This window comes from Galleria mellonella, unplaced genomic scaffold, assembly GCF_026898425.1.
Source record: "Galleria mellonella isolate WM207_F2 unplaced genomic scaffold, CSIRO_AGI_GalMel_v1 utg96, whole genome shotgun sequence".
NCBI classification, from domain to species: domain Eukaryota; kingdom Metazoa; phylum Arthropoda; class Insecta; order Lepidoptera; family Pyralidae; genus Galleria; species Galleria mellonella.
This window is the reverse complement of record NW_026442179.1, coordinates 988167-1007219: the sequence shown is the minus strand read 5'-3', so window position 1 is coordinate 1007219 and position 19053 is coordinate 988167. Positions and strand designations below refer to the sequence as shown.

The 19053-nt window shown below is 32.3% G+C and overlaps 1 protein-coding gene across 4 annotated transcripts in view; it reads right to left on the bottom strand.

Annotated features, from left to right (window-relative positions):
• LOC113509169 (CD151 antigen) overlaps positions 1 to 19053 on the bottom strand; it is a 240211-nt gene that overhangs the window by 166074 nt on the left and 55084 nt on the right. For 3 of the 4 annotated variants that reach the window (XM_052902805.1, XM_052902807.1, XM_052902804.1), the window contains exon 2: positions 11262 to 11302. The exons of the other annotated variant lie outside the window; for it this stretch is intronic. The gene's annotated coding sequence lies outside the window, so the exon portion shown is untranslated. The remainder of the gene's footprint in view (positions 1 to 11261; positions 11303 to 19053) is intronic. 4 annotated transcript variants of the gene reach the window in all.

The following is a 19053-nucleotide window of genomic DNA, read 5'->3' as shown; positions in this document are numbered from 1 at the left end:
TTTCTATTTTTTTTTAGACGTTTATTCCGCCTGAAAAAAAATAAGGCGAATGGTATATGTAAATACTATTTCTTTATAAGTGAATCATACAAATTTATCGACTTATCGACTACTTACTATAATAGAATTTTATAACCTAAAGAGAGAGTATAATGAGTTTTATTAAGTAGACAAAAATGCCTGGATAATGCAATTTTTTTACGAATTAATTCGTTTAAATAAACTTTACGAGATATAGACTGCGTGGATTGGAATGTAATGTTATAAATGTGTAGGTGGTATCCTTATTTTAAAACAGGTTATGTTTTAATCAGGCAGAGATAAAAGATTTTGCGTGGGCGTTACCGCGGCTGATACGTAGTACTATAAGCATAATATAAAGAGCTCTTTGGTCTTTTTTATTGTACAAACGTCACGTTTCTGGATACGTAGACTCTATTTATTTTTTGTTTAATAATATCAGCAAGATGCTTAATTATTTTAACAATATCAAAAGATTTCTTTTAAATCATATATTTTAGCTAACTTCATAAGGTACGAATATATATAGGTAGGTATTGGACTGATATCCGAAACCATTAACTCACAATAATATAAATTTACTTATTTTCGAACTAGACTTTATAAGTTTGTAGCGGAAAAATTTCTCAAATATATTGTAAAAATATATTATTCCGCTCCGCCTATGAACATTGCGGCAGCACCAAAATGAAGTTGCATGAAGATAGCGGCCGATTGCGGCCACAGCGCTTTGGCAGCGCGGCTAACTTCGTGGTGACATCTCATGCGCTTATCACGTACGCACCGTACTTACTCATTTAAAAATCTCATTTGTATATTTTGCTTTATATCATCTCATATTAAATAATAGTGTTTGTACCTGTAAACATCGTGAATAAATTAATTTTTCATTACAAAACATCATCCATACCAAGAAAATCGCATTTACTTATTTTTCTACTGCAACCTACCCTCAGAGAATATAAGTTTGTGCCTTGGATAAATACAGTGTTGGTGAGGGCCTAAGTCACCTAAGGGCCCAACACCACAAGTTTGTTATTAAGAGAATGTAATGATTTTCTTATTTTATTGATTTATTTTATTTCCTTATTTCCATGTCCTTACAGGACACATCCCTTTCGAAATGGTACAATAAACAACATTGGTTTAGATTTTACAATAAATAAAAAATAGTAAACATTCCAGCCCTTGTGAATTCCGTTAATTCTTATCGCATATAATCGCATATAAAGAATCGATAACACGAACAAATAAATAAATGTATTATCTTTAATAAATGAATTATGATTAAGGGTCCATGATGGGTTCGAATCTAGTCGAGTACCTAAGTTAGTCCTGTTTTATTTATTTTAATACTCGGGCAAATAAGTAGTTTACTTATTTTCACTGAAGTCATATTTCACGATGCGTCGTCAGAATTTACACGCTACTTAATTCAATATCCCGTGTCTAATAGATTGGATCTTGTGATGTAACTACATTACTCCAGGAGCGCTTCGTAGGACAGGATTATTTATGTTATTAAGAACATCATGCATAGAACAGTTTAGTATGTAAAGTACAGGAAGATAAATTTATATTTTTTTTCTTGCGGGGTAAAGTGATTACTGTGCAAAAAAACAATGATTTCTATTACAGATGATAAATTTTCTTAAACGAGTTGCTGAACGGTTAACACTAAGCTCCGGTCAGCAATCTATTATTATGCCCGTAGATGCCTCGTTTAGAGATGTGACATATATTGCAAAACGTGCGTGGACGAAATGGTAGCTGGAGATAGATATTTACTATGGAAGGCTGTAGTAATGGTAATGGTAATGGTAATAGTGTTCAATCTTCGAGTATTGTCAGTTGCACATATACTGATGATAGTGGAATCAAACAAAATAATTCTAAACAAATAATCAGTGATTGACAGTGACAAAATTCCATATTTAGTAAAATCACATGTAGCTCAGTAAGATATTTGGAGACTTTATACAATTACAATATTTACAAATCTGCTTCTTTTTGAAGTCGGTAAAGTAATAAAATTATGTTAAGGAATTCATTAGCCATTTATTATCATAGTGACTGTTTAGAATATCATATATCATATCGTAACATAATGCGATATAGTCAACAAATATTTTTCCTGGCACATCTTGGGCAGTTGCCAAATGTAGCGGTCCAATCGGTCATTTTGCTCGCTTCCGTTTAACCATGAAATTGAATGCTATTTTGTATTAGTTCAATTATGTCCTTTCCTATTCGGATTTTTATTGATTTATAAAATCATTACACTAGTAGTTTTTTTCGCGACTGTGTCTGCGTGACCGAGTATATTTATTTTTAATTTATTATTTTTTTAAATATTTTTTTTATGTTGATTTACCGGAATAATAATAAACTATGTCGTTCCCTATCCCAAATAATATTTAAAACTATTAGTTGAATCATAAAGTACTAAAATGTAAAAACAAACTCGCCTTCATATCTATATAAATAAAAATCAATTGCTGAATGTATGTAAGCGCATCATTTCAGTAAAACTTTACATATTCGACTATTACTTTTTTTGTTGTGATTGTATTTGTCAAGACAAGATTGGTATTAAAGAAAATGTTTGAGAAATTGTACGTAAAAATGAGGAATTTAAGTTAAAAACAAGGTTTGGTTTAATTTTCTTCATTAGTATATCCGTGCGAAGCCGGGGCGAACAGCTAATTTATAATATTAGTAAGGATATTTATAAAGTCTAGTTACATGGGCTGGTTACAACTATTTCAACTTTGGAGATTATGCTGGGAGTTTCATGATGATAGATGACAATTACTAAAATGTAGAAAAACGAATATAATGTGAATGATTTGCAAAATAAAATTGCAATTGGCTTATCGCATTGTATTTACAACTGATGAAAGGTTTTATTTGATGACTTCTATGTACTTACTCTAACTGGATGGAATGATGATCTCAGATATAGATTGCACAAATAATGTGGACAATTGTATCAGCTATTAAGGGAGATTATTGCCAGTAGTTGCCACGCTTGGCAGTCGATTGGTACGCCTTACTGTCCGACTTGACCCACTGAAACTGCGCAGAGATGTGCATCTCTGTGCATCTTCTACTGAATTTATCATGGGGAGTGTTTTGAGGAATTGTTCGGATTGATACCTGCTGCTGATTTTCACCACCGTACAACCCGCCACAAACTAAAGTTTCATCCCAATAATCTGGATGAGTGGCGGTCTTCCACCGTGCGGTTTTCAAGGCACTTCACACTTCTTCCACGCACAACCATTCTTTGGAATCAACTTCCAGCAGCAGTATTTCCGAACCGATACGACAACATAACCTTCAAGAAAAGAGTAGACTCCTTTTTAAAAGGCCGGCAGCACACCTCCAATGCCGCTGGTGTTGTGGGTGATCATGGGCGGCGGTAGTCACTTACCATCAGGTGAGCCGCATGCACGTTTGCCCCCTGTGTTGTAAAAAAACCGCAGTTTGGCTTTTAGTGACGTTTTAAGAAGGACGCTGTTGTCCATCCTTCTACCATAAGATCCCTTAGTAACTTCTTACGACGCGCACGGGAAAGGAAAGGTGGCCTATTCTATGCCAGGACCTACACGGCTATGTACACAAGTCAAATATTAATCGATGACCGAATCGATTATCATATACGTAGTTACTTATGACGTACTTAGTTATTGGTACTTTTGATTATATTACATTGATTTGTTTAATTTATGTATATTGTGCAATATTGTTTATTATTATCATGATTTCCACTAGGTATTTATTACTCATTGATCATTTCACAAATATTTTAAACGAGTTTGTAAAGTTGTTTATAACTTGGGATGTTCTTTAAGGACGTTTAAACGACTGAAAATTTGAACTAATTTAAATAAAATTTAGAACGCAGATATCTTACATTATAGAGATAGAGTGTCTCTATAAAAATTCTCTTAGAAAAACGGGTCAACATTTTCATACAATTTTGCCTGATAAATAGCTATGAGTAATAACTTCCATATTTATTTTTTCTTATAAATTCGGCATTTTTTAATGCTTATACATTTATCAAACACTCATTGTATCTATTAAATAATACACCAAGATAGATTTTATGTGCAAATATATGATGAAAAAAAAACGAGTCAGCTAATTTGACAATTAACTGAGAAAAAGTTGACCCGCTTCGAGGCTTGATGCTTTATCTATATAATCTAAGATGTATAAATACGTAGATACTTTTTAAACTAATTTACGTTAGCAGAACAGAGGTAAACAGTTACTTATAAATGCTATCTAAAATGGTAGCCACGCATATTTGCGAGCAAACAAATGTATTGTGCTGTTTTTTTGTCACGCAAAAACACCTATGCAATGCCCGGGTGGCGTGTTTATCTTTGCAAAAAGTCACGTTTTATGCATATCACTGGTGTCGTACGCTCCGCGTACTTGTGCGGCTCGGGACGCGACCGACTGGAAACGAAACTGGGTTATCAGCTGCCAAACAGAACTGCGAGTTAACCTCGCGATAAACTATTGTTATGTCCCCTACGTGTTTTTTTCGTAGTTTCGTATATCTTTTTCATAGATTTAGATTGAGTTTTGAACTTGTATATTGTTATAAATGTTGAGCGGTGTGTATTGTTTATGGTAATCCTTTTACTTATAAAAAGTAGAACCTTCTACAAACCTATTTTAGGTGTTAGAGTGTTTTGTCACTTTTATTCAATACCCGAGGGAGACTTTGTTAAAAAATTGTTTGCTTGGTTATCTCTGTCCCATTTGTGCTTCTACCGTGAAGCAGTTGTGTTTGCATGACTGTGTTTAGGTTAGAAAGTTGGGATGGCAGAAAAATTACAGAGTACAGAGACAAAACACGTTAGTCCTCAGGAATGGCAACGCTTGAGAGGTATCATGGGCGAAATAATATACTCTGTTATGTTCATGCTACTGCTTATATCTATAGACGATGGTTACCACTTGCCATCAGGCCGTCAGCATGTTTTCCATTCTAAGTGGCATAAAAAAATTCAAATTGAGAATTAAGCATAAAAGAAAGAATCAAAACAGTTCAATAACTAAAATAGGTTTATGAGAGAAGTTTGATTTTTTATGAATAATGGGGGTAGAACTATCCAACTAGGTTCGTGGAGAGATTCATAAATTCTATTTGCAATCTGTGTCGACTATTAATTAAAAACTAATATTTTCTTCAGTCTAATGAAATATATTACTTAAGATTACATTGGAAGATCTAATTCTACTATAATTTATGTTAATACAAATTTTTACTTATTATTCCAAATGTGAAATACTTGTAAATGTTGAGTTTGGCAACGCTGTTTCAGATATTCAGTCAAGCATGATGCACTGTAACGAAACAAGTTGCCCGAAAATTTACTTATTTAATTAAAAACATTACTAGTCAATAATTTTTTTGTATAAAAATAAATATACATAATTATAAAATACATATTTTAATTGCTTTACACCGTTCAATTAATAATTAAGGATAATAATATTTTTATTCAAGTGAGATACAGTTGTATAAAGTACAATTTACAATTTTTACAATTTATATTGAGCGAGAAAAAAGTCTGCATTACCATCAGTCCCCAAACTAGGCCAGACCTGTATCTTGGGGTCTATGAGTGCGGTTACCTAATATTTAGTACACTTTATTTAAACAAAAAATAAATAAAAAAGGAGTACTATGTGAAAAAGTGAGTACGTGTGCGTGTGCGTGCTCGTGCGCGGGCGTGTGCGTGTGCGGTTGCGTGTGTGTGAGCGTATGCGTGTGCGTGATCGTGTGCGTGTGTGTATGATTGAATTGAATTGTCAAATCGAGTCAAGTTAGTTATAACCCTAGATTATATGCCTGACCAATCATTTGACTCTGCGCAAACGAGATTTTGGTCCTTCGAATATTTTTGTCCACGAACACAGCTGCTCAGTCCACGAGAACTAAGGTTGCCAACCGTACTATACACGTAATATAAAGTACAATACTATATTTCGGCTCGACATGTAATATAGTGTTGAATTATTATATATTACGTAAAATACTATATTTCAGTAGCGTAAATATGCAGTAGGTATTCACAGAAAAGATATTTTCAATTATGAACTCAAAGTGGTGAGAAGAAATAAATAGAGTGATTATCTCGCTTATATAAAACTACTACTTATATACATTAATTCAAATATTAAATTTGACAAAATATTTGATACGTTGTGAACAAAAAACATTGTCAAAGGATGAAAGAAGTGCAAGGCAGTATAGGTTTAATAAAAATGAAAAGGTAACAAAGATACAATTGTTTCTTTATAAAATCTTTACCAGAAATACAAAAACTTTTAAATGTACTCTATATTTTGCAGTTTATTTTGAAAACATACTATAATCAGCCGAAAAAATGTTGGCAACTCTAACGACAACTAAACTTAGCGTATCCCTGATGTATCATTTTGACTTCAAAGTTATTCGAAAACTTTGCAATTTATTCCACCCTACAATAGACCCTCCGATAGCAAAGTTTGCTAGTAATATGTATACACTTATATATGTTGAAATAAATCGATTTATCATAGATATTGGAAATTACATTTTTAAAAGTGTTCTAAAAAATATAAGTGATCTCTTAAATCAATTAAATCTTTAACATAATATATAGTGGAAGATCTAAAATAAACAAAGTGGTAGTAAAGTATGTTATAATCTGTGACTTTTGTTTTTTATGAAGACAAATAAACAAAGACAATTTTGATAATTAATTTATATAAATACTAAAAAAAAAACTCATTAAAATAAGCAACAAGAGCAATAACACACTTTAACAAAGCAAATTATACATAAAATATATCAAAAATGCCAAATGATTTTTTGGTTTAGACATTCGTATAATGAAATTAATACGTGTCGATTGTAACTTATACATACAAAGACGATTCTTGCAACTTGGAATTTTACACAGGCTAATGACGTGACAGATGTGTAACTATCTACTCATGTAGACAGTTGGACAGTTTCCATCTGATTAATGTGATTGCATTTACGACTTCGATAGTAAAATGTAAGCAATCAATACATATAATAAAGTTGTAAATGGTCGCTGTCTGTACGTGTAGGAATATGTAAGAAAAACTATAAGGCTTTATGAATGCAATAGAATCAAAAATAATTATTTTTAGAATTTTTGTTTGTTTGTCTGTACGTTTGTCTCACAAACGGCTTAACTGATTTGAATGCGGTTTTTACTAATGTGTTGGTGTTTGCTCTAGTTAATATTTAATGTTTATTTGATTTCAATCGGTTGTCTAATAAAAAGTTATATCAATTTAAAGAATCACATATAAAATGCTATAAAATAGCCGATCAGTTGAATTGGCAAAAACTTTTTTTATTATATGTATTATTTTTTATATGTATTATTATTTTTGGAAATTCTGTTTACTCGTGCAAAGCCGATTCGGATCGCTAGTTTTGAATATAGCTTTTGGCTATACCCGATACCAGATAGTGCTGGGAATAAAGATCGAAAAAGAAGGAGGAAAATGTCTCATGTCATTCTTTCATGACATATTCTCATGCAGTGATGATTGTTCGGTTCATTGTTTATATTTTTTATTGATGGAAACTTAAAGATTATTTAAAGATAATAAGAATTTTGCAGAGATTTTCGAGAGAGACATTTAATAAATAACTGACATGATATTTAAATTTGGAAACCCTTTTCAACATTTCATATTGAGCTATCTGAAAAATTTTAAAGTTTGAAGTATGTAGGAGGAGAGATCCGTAAAAATTTTTACTGTTGTTGGTACATATTTTTGAAAATAACATTTTACATTTTCATAGAGAATGTAAAATGGTGTTTTGAGATGAGAATGTAGATTTGAAATAGATAAAGATTTCAATCATGATAAAATTAATACGAGATTTATGAGGAATTTAAAAAAGTTTTACAATTCAGAAATAAATAATTATTATTTCTAAACCTTTGGAAACGTGCGAGCAATTGTTGTCATTTTTAATTAAATATAAATTATTATTAAAAAATATGGCGTAACGTAAATTCCATTGTCCTGTTTCTTTTTCGAGTTCAGTGAAACTATTTGACATTGAAGCAGATATAAATCCCGAAGACACGTAGCGACCCTTACCTTAGTTGGCCATGAATACCTAGACATCAGAAACGTCAGGCGAATCCCGATCTACCTGCGTCCCTTGGCGTGACTTTTTGCTGGGTCCACTGTTCAACCAGTATAAGTAAGAAGTACAATAAATCTTACGTAACGCGACGTAGCCTCAACGGGAATGTTTGTGAAAACTTTTATTCGGCCAGCACTAATGTTGTTTTGGATGTAATCGAAAGGTCGGGTCTGTCGCGGATCGAACAAAGTTTATTGGAAGTTTTTTATTGGTATAATCATTTATTTTATTTATCTAAAAAGTACATGCCCTCAGTGTGTATTATAACTATTATTAAACATGTACCCACTAGTAGTTAAAGTCTAATAATAATAAAAATATTATATTTTTATTATGTATATGATAATGTATTATTATATTTATATTAAAATTATGTGTATTATAACTTCATTATATGTAATAAATATCATTATAATACTTTGACTCTGCGTAATTTGTTACCGAAAATCTGTGGTAGTACAATGAAATAATGCTAAGTTACACTTTATAGTAATTTTTTTTATACATTTAGGTTAGTATTAGAATAGCATAAAATATTTCACAAGCAGCGTATGAAATTTGTTCCTACTTCACTTTATATATAGACTGCTACAAATAGCGATAGTCGTTGCATTAGGATTTCATTCTGATTCATTGTGAGCACAAAAATCATAATTTATATTTCATTTTCTATAGCAAACAGTAGCTAGTTTGAATTGTAAGTATAAATTACGAGATGTGAAATTTCGAAAGTAAATTTACTGTGAAAATGAAAAAATAATTATAATAAAAGACCATTAATTATTGTTTTTATGCAATTTAGAATGGCAAACAAACTGACGGCCCACCTGATCAGTCGTAACCGTCGCCTATAGACATGAGCAGTACCATGGATATAACAGAGTATACTGTTTCGCCCATGCGTTGCCATTCCTGAGGACTCAGGTATTATTCCTCTGTACCCTGTAAATTCACTACCATATCTCACCATTCAATCTGAAACACAATCCTAGAAACACAACTGCTTCACTGTAGAAACATGAGTGATACAGAGGTGCTCAAGCAAACGAATTTTGTACAAAGTCTCTCTCTGGTAATTAAAAGTGTCACATCCGTGCCTGTACCTGTTACTAGAAATACTAATAAGCAAGCGGTTTACATGATGGAGAGTTATAACAGTCAAATAAGGGGGTAAAGGGATTGTTAGCAATGGAGTTCGACATTGCTAGCAATATGCTGTAATATAATATCAGGTCGACCTCCACGTGGTTCCCCTGGAAACCATCATTCACAATTCAATGGAAACAATTCTTGTGGAATTCGTCACGATGGGCTAACTGACCTGCTTCATCCTCATCTATCATCCCTCACTGGTGCCCCGCCGGTGTATAACAATAGCGCGGGTGGGGTTACTATTCCATTATCACCCATTAAAAAAAAAACAGTCAAATAAAGGCATTTTACATTATGCGATGTTTAGGGTATAGTTGACGATATCATGGATATAACAGAACAAATTGTCTTAAAAGGCTACAAGTCACGTTTACGCGAATCGTATACAATTGATCTAGTGACCGATTAAACTGTTACAGTTTCAGGATACGAATACATACTCGTATTAAATTTGGTTGGGTATATGAATTGAATATTAATTTATGATTAATCAATGATGATATGATTCGTGAAGGCACTCCGCAAGGAGAAATTTATCCGTTAATGGAGATTATTATCTTATTAGTGTAAAAAAACATTTACAAATATTTAAGACTATATGATTATGTTCTATCCAAATCATCATATCCTTTAAGGGGTTTTTCCAGTAGTTGCTACGCTTGGCAGGCGGACTGGCAACAGGATAGGAAGAGGTGGCCTATTCTATGCTGGAACCACACGGCCGTTCTATTTAAATACATATTTTTATTTACTAATAGATAGTTAATGGATTATTGTTAATATAGTTATAATCCAATTAATAAATGTTAGTATTTTATTTTAATGAATTCAATATTTTCTCGTACAGTATTAATAATATATTGTCATGTAAATGCCTATTAGGTTATTAAAATATCAATCGTTTAAATTGTGAATTTAAGCAAAGCAATTGATTCGATCATATACCGGTTTCATTATTTTTGTAATTATAATTTTTGTGAGGGTAGGAACGAAAAGACTGGCCGTCATTCATTCCTGCTTTAATTTTTGTCGAGAGAACACGCATTAAACAAGATAACAAGATTTTAAATATCTTTTATTTCTGGACGCAAAGTGAATATAGACGATTTAAAGATTCTCTATTAAAAAAAAGTCTGAACTTGTATTTATAAAAATGTGGCGTAATATACCTACGCATACAGTTTAATGTGGTAATATTCAAAATATAGGTATAATATTTACACAAAATTAAATTCTGGATTCCCCATGAGAAGCGTTTACATATTAAATGAAACAGGTAAGAACACGTATGTATTTATTTAACCTTCAATTATTAACTAGAAATTTATAAGTAGGAACGTTTTGAATTTTATGTTTTAGCTTCAAGATAATTGGAATTTGTTTAAGACCTCATTATGGTAGTCTGTTCTTAATATTTATGCAATGAATTTTGAACCTTACATATTAGGGAGTAAGAGTTATAATTCCTGAGTATTCTATTACGTATATCTAATCGAGAAAGGGTCAGGACGCGGGTACAACTGTACAGATATAAAGTTTTTAATTAGACGTAGGATTTTATGTGAGATATTGTGTTATTTTAGGTAAGGGACTGGATTAGGAGCGGAGTGTTTTCTCACAATGTATGTTAGAAATTGTTATCAGTACCCCAAGGCTTTCGGTCTATATATTTTTTTAAGATGTCTATGTATTATATATATATTCATGTATTAAAAGTTCTTAGGGTTGGTTCATATTAAAAAAAAGATAAATTAAAACTTTTTTTTAACTATTTAAGTGCTTTTGAATTTTAATTTCATATTTAATATCTCATCATTATATAAATAAACTTCGATATATTAGTAAAGTTTTACAATAATATTTTAAAATACTTTACCTGTTTCAAAGTTAGAGTACAGCCCACAAGAGTAACCAATCCTGAAAAGAATAAAAATATCATTAGAGTTTATTATAGATATCGAAATTTTCAAAGTCTTATACTTTACTAGCTGATTCGGTAAAAATTGTTCTGCCAGTTTTGCCAAATTAGGGATAGGAACACCAAGCACCTAGCGATATGAAATATATTTTACGACTTATTCTTATACCTGGAATAATAGTGTATATATATATATATATATATATATATATATATATATATATATATATATATATATATATATATATATATATATATATATATATATATATATATATATATATATATATATATATATATATATATATATATATATATAAATTGGTCAACCCGTTTTGAAGGAGAGCAACTACAAACACCGTGATACGAGATTTTTATATATAATTTTACTAAGACCTTAATACCAAGTTCAGATTACTCGAGTTCATTGCTACATGAATTATGGCCTATAGTCGATACCACAAACAGTTCGCCCATAATTTTACGTTTGCCCTTTGAATTACAGCCAGTATGTGTTGACCTTCTTTGGCCCCTTTGTTCGATTCTTATACGGCGTGTTGCGGGGTATTGAAATATTCGATAGGGGTCTAAGTGCCTATTTCAGCATTTCTGTTGTTATTGTCGGATTGATTGAATAAAGCAAGGCCAAAAGTGTTCGTGCTCTGAATGTTAAGTTCGTCTGTTTTAAGATATAAACAAAGTACAAACATAGATTGATTAAGGGACGGTGTTGACACGTTTTCAAACTTCTCAAAGTACCTACTAGAAGGTGTGCTTATAAGCGATTTCCAGAAAGAGATATTTTTAGCTTGTTTGTATTTTTTGGGGCTATGTTACGTAATTTTCCGTGTAGTCCCGGCATAGAATAGGCCACCCCTTCCTTTCCCCTGGGTGTCGTAAAATGCTACTAAGGGAGGGTGATAGACAGGCAGCAGCGGCCCTCTTAAAACATTTCCAAAGTCTAACTACGATTGCCAATCCGGCTGCCAAGCATGACAACTACCAGTAAAACCCTCCTAGGGGGAGGCTTATGTTCAGCAGTCGACAGCTAATGGATAATATGTTACGCGGTTGGGTTGCAAATTTTGAATATATTTTGAAATATATTTACACCCGTTTTTGGTCATATTTCTTGTTTACGCTGTTTTTTGTTCGTTGAGAAAAGAACTACTTGTTGTGACGCTAATCTATATCTATGTACACGTACTATATGGGATAGAAAAGGATATAGACTATTTTTTATTATGCGAATAATATCGCGGGTAAAAACTAATATTACTATATAATTACTATATAACTAATATTACTATATAATATTACTAAATAATTGTGGATGTGTTACGCTATTAAATTACCAATTCTGAATGTATTTTAAAAAAGTATTTTTGTAATGAAGGATTTATTTATTGCCTTGTTGGTCCCGTATTGAGCGTGCGATGATTGAAGTTGCCGTTTATTTTTAAGAAGAAAAAAACTGTTGTTGTTGTTACGAAGGAAAATCTATTTATAAATACAGGATTAGGTGTTCCAAATTCAAATATTTTCATTATAATTTATCTACGAAATATTAAAATCTATTATTAGATAAGCGATAGGACGTTCTAAATTCAAATATCTTGTCATTCTGTTTTTCTAACTACCAACAAAATCTAAAATTATTTAATGAGACATTTGTAGTCGTTAAACGAACGATAATTCGTTTGAATGTAGTGGAGTAATCCTCTGTGGCACCTTTATTACATTTAGGTAGTCTTTAAATGAATTATGAATGCATTTCACGAATCAAGTCCATGCGGTACAATAACAAAGAACCCTTACCGTTGTTTGTTTATTTTAAAATATTTTAAGGCAACAGTGAGTAGGCTATTTCAGTGCTCGCGAGCTCCGTCTTAGACTACATCATTATTTTTTTATGGGTGAAAATGGAATGTTAACACTGCCTGCGCTAACGGGATACGCTGGCGGAGCACCAGTGAAGGGTGATTGATGAAAATGACAACAAGCCAGTTAGCCCATCATGATAAATTCATCAGGAATTAATCATGATAGTTTCCAGGGGGAACCGCGTGGAGGTCGACCTGGTTGGGTATATTGCTAGTAATGGGATTCTTAGTCTCTATTACTAACAATCCCTTTCCCCCCACTACATCATTATTGTAAGGGGTCGCCTATTTATGATTCATCTGGCTACTAATTTCTGTACTGTCATTGTCTATTGTACTTGCCTAAGAACAAGGGTACTTGTTCTATATATCTATATATATCTATGTCTACTGCTTGTGTCTATTGTGTGTTCTTGAACAAATTATTAAATTCCTAATAATCTTGTTAATCCCTATCACAATCATTTTTCATCAGATGCAATTGAAGACAATTACGGGATCTTTTCGTAGTAAAAAATATTTATTTTTAACACGTAGCCCTGTATATGGGAAACCTACATTGTTTTAAAGAATAACCTATCAATAATTTGGTTTGTTTGTCTTGTACCTCTTAGTGTTTTAATAGCTTATCAAATATTCATGAAATTTGGCATTCATGTAGTATTTGACACGAAGAATACAGATTACTTCTTATCTCGGTTGTGAGAATAAAGATGGCCAGCTTGCATAGTTACAAGCTATTCCATATTGAACAGAATGTTAATACGTTGAATATGGAATTATAAAAACTAATTATTTAAATACATAAATGTGGAAACTAGTTATGGCTTCGCATATATGTAACTTCATTATACGCCCTTTTTTTACTAATACGAACTACAATTTTTTTTTTCAATAAATATATTGTGTAATAAATACAAATGTATAGTGATTTACTTTGAACAAAAAATCTAAATATAAATTTTGAATAAATAATTAAATATTAATTACTATACTATTACAAAATGATTATATTAGTACTTATAGAGAGATTATTATTTTAAAATAGATTTATGATTAGTTACGAATTTTTTGATTTATCAAAAATATATGTAGTTAAAAATATTGAGTCGATTGTGCTTAAGAATGTCTGAATCGAGATATATGTATTTGGCCAACGATTTATTATTTTACGTCAACAAACCATGGCCGGGAAGGTAAGTATTTCTCCAAAGAGTAAACAAATTTATTTAACTCGAGTATGAATGCGTGAGGGTAATCATAAACAAAACGTAGCAGACTAAATAAATGTTTTCAATGTTTAGCTTATTTTTTGTTATATTTTCGTTATTATTATTTAAACTTATTAATAAAATATAAATCTATATAATAGTTGTCGTGTATAAAAACAAAAGTATAATTGTAATGTTGGCTCTCTTTTTGAAGTATTTAGTTTGAGAGCATTACGGCCTTGTGTTATATCTATCTCTACTTGTAGATATATATATATATATGTCTCTTACCATGTTGGATTCTAATATGCTTGACGAAATTTGGACGTGTCGTCTTATGTTCATCACAACAGTAATAGTTAATAAATGCTTCTGACTACTTTTTTAAAGAAAGACGTGAGAATATTTATTTCATTTATTAGCAGTATCTCGTGATTTTTTTTTAATGGGTGATAATGGAATGGTAACCCCGCCTGCGCTATCAGGATACGCTGGCGGGGCACCAGTGAAGGATGATAGGTGAGGATGAAGCAGGTCAGTTGGCCCATCGTGACGAATTCAACAAGAATTGTACACGATGGTTTCCAGGGGGAACCACGTGGAGGTCGACCTAATAGGGCATATTGCTAGCAATGGGGCTGTCAAACTCCATTGCTAACAATCCCTTTCCCCCATATATCTCGTGATATTGAATAGCATAATATATCTAACCTTTCTCAATAAATGAGCTATCTAATGTAAAAGAATTTTTCAAATCCGAGTGGTAGTTCCAGAGATTAGCGCGTTAAACAAAATTTTCCGCTTTATACATTAGTATAGCTATGACCTTTACAAATAGTTTGAGATTATATACTTAGTATCTTCAGACGTAAAAGTTATAGTATATAATAGTAGTTATATTGGGTCGCCATAAAAATGAATTATATCGCTTCTGGGCAACACGATACTTAAGTGGCGGTTGGCACACTCCATTGCTGAGTACTATGAATGAACGCTTGAACCCGGGGAATTATCGCCATATGCCGCAATAAATTACACTTCAGATGTCTACGACATTAAATAGCTTCAAAAGGGTAACGGGTTCGATTTCATCTGAAGGAATGTTTGTATTATGTCAAATTTAACTTTGATCAAATAATTTCCCGTATTTGAGCCAACATCGTGCTTTATGTCTATTACATTAACTGTTATAATTATTAATATTATATATAATATCAGTATGAAAATACATAAATAATATATTTTTAAATAGCAGTTTATTTATTTAATGCTCCATTTGAAGATATTTGAAGATATAATTTATACAACTTAGAATGGCAAGCAAGCTGACGGCCCACCTGATGGAAAGTGGTAACCGTCGCCAATAGACATGAGCAGTACTATGCACATAACAGAGTATACTGTTTCACCCATGATACCCCCCATGCGCTGCCATTCCTGAGGACTCAGTTATCATTCCTCTGTACCCTGTAAATTCACGCCATATGCCACCCTTCAAATCGAAACACAGTCATGCAAACACAAACGCTTTACGGTTGAAACACGAATGAGACAGAGGTACCCAAGCAAACGACTTTTGTACAAAGTCTCCCACTGGTATATGATTTATATATTTTCATACAGATATTGAGAAGTATGTAAACTAATATATATGTACAATACCTACCTAATATTTTATGTCCAAACTTTTTCGTTCGAATTGGAAAGCCATTTGATATTGGTCTACGCAACATAAGATAACTAGAAAAGTTACAATATATATATATATATATATATATATATATATATATATTTATTTTATATCAATTCTATCGCGTCGCGAGTACATCATAGATGACAGATAATCTGTTATGATATTATAATGTCATAACAATATAAAAGTTTCTTTTTTATTGATTTGATTTTTTTAATGGGTGATAATGAAATGGTAAACTCGCCTGCGCTATCGGTACTACTGGCGGGGCAAAATTGGCCCATAGTAAAGAATTCAACAAGAATTAATCACGATGGTTTCCAGGGGGAACCACGTGGAGATCGACCTGATAGGGTATATTACTAGCAATGGGGCTATTGGAACCCATTACTAACAATCCCTTTCCCCCCTATTGGCCTGGTTAGGTAACACTAATTATGTGGGTGATTCAAGGTATTCAATAGTAAATTCTCATATTGTTAAAAAAGTACTTTATTTAGTACGGAACCAACACTGAAGTAAACCTTTTTAAAATCTCAAATGCACCCTAATATGAAATTCATGAGTTTTATTTTTGTACTGTCAGTAGGTTGTTGGTACGGTAAAGAAATTAAATAAACAATGTTTTATAAATGATATAAAATAAAATTTACTTCTTGTTTTATGAGCACAGAGATTTGTTGAATTAGTATATTAAATAAACATGTTAATGTATTTATTTTTTATGCAAATTTCTGGATTTACGTGAAGTCGGGCGCGTGGCTTGATTCACAATTTTATAATGTAATATAAAAAGAAAGAAATAGGATTTTATTATTTATCAGACGAAAATATAAGCGATGATTTGCATAGAAGGGATAGATATTTAATAGCTGTTGAGGCTAAAAATAAGGAAGTACGCATTTTTAGCATTTAGCATTTACTAAATTAAAAAAGGTATCAGTGTCATTCCATAATTTTGTTGCTTTTAACTCTATTTATTATATGAATTTAGTGGGAAAACTAGAAAGAAACCAAAGTTGTGAAAAACACTGCCATTAAAATATAAAAACGGTGATAAATGAGGAAAAAATATTATACTTGTAAAAAAAGAGTAGGTACATAAAAATATATATATAAAATTTACTAAAAGGGGTCGTTTAGCCAAAATGAAATAGAAGTTTAATATATATTTTATATATGAGATTAAAGGATGTTTGAAAACAAATAATTAAAAATTAATAGTAGGTAGTTATATTACTTTCGTGCTACTAAGGCCGCAGGAGGCCTGGGTAGTTGAGAGATTCGGGTTGTAATCCTGTCAGATGAAGCTATCGGTAGGCATAGTTTTTTCCATCTAATATTTAAAAAAATAATAGATTCTGATATACACATCAATATCTTAATATTCAGTAAAAGTATAAACATCCATTGACATAATTCAATGATATATACATACATACATACCTGTCACGCCTGTTTCCCATTAGGGTAGGCAGAAACAATGGAATGAATCAATGATATATGTGTCTGTAAATTAGGTACAGGCCAATATTTCTTATTATAATGAAAGAAAAATGTATTATAATATATTCACTAGAAATATATTGGAATGCTTAGAAAACGGAATTAAACAAATACGACTGTATAGGCTTAGGCTACTTCCTTGAATAGATATAATAATGTGGTACTTATATACTAGTACAAATATACTGAAGCCCATCTTGTCTCTAAGCAATTTCTTGAAAACATAGAATATACCGAACTTGTATATACCTATACGAAAAAGGGGCATAAGATATACAGATTCTATATAAAAAATAAAGATATTTATCATCATTATTTCAGCCATTATCCGTCCACTGCTGGATATAAGCCTCTCCCATAGACTACCATAAAGAACGGTTCTAAACCACCTGTATCCACTGACTTCCTGCAACACATTTCAGATCGTCACTCCATCTAGTGGGGAGTCGTCCTACACTGCGTTTATCCGTACGTGGTCGCCACTCAAGAACCTTTCTTTCTTTACGGTCGTCGGTTCTTCGATCTATGTGACCAGCCCATTGCCACTTCAGCGTGCTTATCCTATTAAAGGTAATCGAAATATTGAAATTGGAAAAACTCGTAATTATTATATACTGGTTGTTTCCCGTGGCTTTGCCCAGGTCCAGATCCAGGTCAGGCCCAGGTATCAATAATATAAAGTATCCTATATGTTATCATTTTAGCCGTTAATTGTCCACTGCTGAACATAAGACTTTCCCATAAGGGGAGTTTTGTCAGTAGTTACCATGCTTGGCAGGCGGGGTGGCAACCGCAGTTAGGCTTTTAGAGATGTTTTAGGTGGGACACTGCTGCCCATACCTCACCATTAAGTTTCCTTAGTCGTCTCTTACGACACATACAGGAAAGAAAGAAGTGATAGCCTATTCTGTGCCGGGACCACGCAGCCACATATCCCATATGTTAAGTTAGGATATAATCTATTTATGTACATAGTTTTTTTTGATGGGTGAAAATGGTATGGTAACCCCCGCCTGCGCTAACGAGATACGCTGGCGGAGCACCAGTGAAGGGTGATAGATGAGAATGAAAACAGGTCAGTTAGCCCATCATGATGAATTCATTAGGAATTAACCATGACAATTTCCAGGGAGGACCGCGATGAGGTCGACCTGGTTGCGTATATTGCTAGCAATGGGATTCTCAGTCTCCATTACTAACAATCCCTTTCCCCCCTATGTACATAGTTTCATTTAAATTAATTCAGCCTCCACTCCTCCACTCGCACCGACATCTTCACAGACTGCGAGCTTCAGTCTACAGTGCTAGGCGACACACTGTGACGCAAAGCGTCGTACGCCCCCTGAAGTAACTTCTAGATAAAGTCAAAACAATTGTCGGAAATTAAATACGTAGTAAGTTCATAAAATTTCTGTTGAGCATTTATATAGATATCAGTTCAAGCTATTTAAGTGTGT